We start from the raw sequence: 2,462 nt of genomic DNA on the forward strand, positions 1-2,462 counted from the left end.
CATATGTCTACAGACTTCTAAGAGTATAAGAGTGAAATATGACGGGACAGGGCCCCGCCGTACCCCTGGACATATACATAAGTCTATATCGAAAGATCTGTACCAAAATATCTAGGCTCCGAAACAATGGAGCTCTCCAAACAGATGAGCAGAAGTCCTAAGCTGGAGGATCATCAAATCGAGTATTTGTACTTGCGGGCATGAAACGCAGCCCCCCGAAGAAAGGAGGTCAGTACGAGATATGTACTGAGTATATAAAGCATGAAATACAATAAAGAAGATCATGACTGAAATAAAGATTACAGGAGACAAGTATAACAATCAAGATACCAATGTACTTGTGCCTTATGAAATGAAAATCATGCATATCAATATCATATATCATACCAAACCCATTATGGGACTCGGTGAATAAAGTCATCATATACCATCCTCGGCGCCATAATCATATCATCATCATATATATATATATATATATATATATACCGTACCAGCCCTCTAGTGAGGGACTCGGTGAACAATGCAGTGAAACTGTGCACGAAAACATACCCGGCCCGGGACTTGGTGAAAGATATATTACGGCATGCACGAGCAGAGTAGTGAGCAACCATATGAAAACTAAATCATATCTAAGACTCAATAGAATAATCAAAGTGAACTATCATTTAAAAATCAAGACAATAGTCATCACAAGTACCCTTCGAATATCACTATGGATTACATCAAAATAGGACATCTGAAATCATAGACACGTATCAAGACATAATAAAATAAGTTTTGGGAATCAAGAACATTAGCCATCCTAGTGTCTCTAAGAATAGGAGCTTCTTTGGAGGCATATACACGTCATCTGTTTGTTTCATAAAGATCATGCCAAAAAGAAAGAAGGGTTAGCTTCACATACCTTAAGTCGCCAATATAAACCCAAAACGAACTCGTCTTAATGTTGATGCTAATCCTATAACAAGGAAATACATGCACGACTTTAGATGGCTTTCGTATATCGTGTATATCAATTGATAATTTGATCCTGAAACGAAACAGGCAGCATTTCCCCAATTCCATATATCACAATAACCGCCAAAATGACAAAAAATAGATCTCAACAGCAAAACATATATATCCGTAATGACCTCATAATACTTTATAATTATCGTCAAGCTTGAAGTAGGATCTGTACAACCCATGTCACCTTTTGTATGCTTCTTTCTTAACTTAATAACATTCTCAATAAGATAAGGAAGTCATTTACTACAAATTCTATCCTTATATCATATGATTATAACGAGAAAACAGCCCACAAACTCAACTCTCTCCAAGTGACGATTTTATTCTCAAGTTCGGGTTTATTTCATCAATTCCCACAATTTAGCCAAAATATCAATCACAATACCAATAACAATATTAACAAATACATATTCAAATAGAATCAAATCCATTCCTAAATCACTTCCAAAACAGCCCAATATAAATTCCTATATCGATGCTTGTATACACTTCTTTATTTTCGTATATACATAGTATAACAACAAACATAACAATAACAACTACAACCAATCCCACGATATTCCAGCACACCAAACAATTTATAACAACCACCAAACAGTCCACAAATTTTTAACCATGAAACATCATGCACGCCACTTCCATATATCCTATTAAACTACAACAATTCATATTCGACTACCGATCGTCGATTCGTAAGTTCTTGTCAAATACATACCTTGGATGCACATATGAGCTCGTGGCAGGTCGTTGGCGATGGGGCATACTTTGGTTTTCCTCTTTCGAACTTCCCACCACTTTACTTCATTATGAATTAACTTTCAATCCACTAAAATCGGAGGGAATTAATATCAGAATCGTGAAATCAATGGAAGAATCAATTTGAGAAAGCTCAATCTTATTACTTACCTTAAATAGAAAAAAACGTGATTGCTCTTAATAAAATGTTAATCATCCTCTCAAAGATAGATCACATTGATATTCACTTAGCAAACAACGTTACAGCAACTTTGTATAGAAACTTTGTTTATGTCCCCCCAAAATGAACTAATATAATTCCCCTAACTAAAATTTACTACTTAATACTTATCCATCATTTGGCTGCCACCTAACTTTATAAAAGTGCCAAGTCATAAGCCTCATTAGCCTCATTATTCCACGTGGATGCATGCAAATGACACTTATCTAGTTATTTAATCAATACCATAATTAATTCCTTACTCTTCCACTTTATTCCACTATTAACCAATTACCTACATAACTAATTGTCTTGATCTCAATCCACTTAAAAATGAACCACTTTTAACACACTTCATATACTTATTATCACAATTATGTGATATAGCACTAGTCCATAGTCCCTTTTGGTACACATAAAATATTATTCTCAATCACCGTCGTCACCCTTGTTACGTCCTAAATTATTTCTGGACCTCATCCTTGTATACACCAAGTTC

General features: G+C 35.0%; 1 long non-coding RNA gene across 1 annotated transcript; it reads right to left on the bottom strand.

Moving 5' to 3' along the window:
• Window positions 1–901: 901 nt before the first annotated feature.
• LOC132638433 (uncharacterized) lies at window positions 902–2,045 on the bottom strand. The gene is made up of 3 exons (XR_009581730.1): window positions 1,915–2,045; window positions 1,724–1,834; window positions 902–958 (listed from the first exon to the last, which is right to left on the bottom strand). It is a non-coding gene; the product is annotated as an uncharacterized LOC132638433 (long non-coding RNA).
• Window positions 2,046–2,462: the final 417 nt, after the last annotated feature.

The sequence above is a fragment of the Lycium barbarum genome, chromosome 4 (assembly GCF_019175385.1).
Source record: "Lycium barbarum isolate Lr01 chromosome 4, ASM1917538v2, whole genome shotgun sequence".
NCBI classification, from domain to species: Eukaryota; Viridiplantae; Streptophyta; class Magnoliopsida; order Solanales; family Solanaceae; genus Lycium; species Lycium barbarum.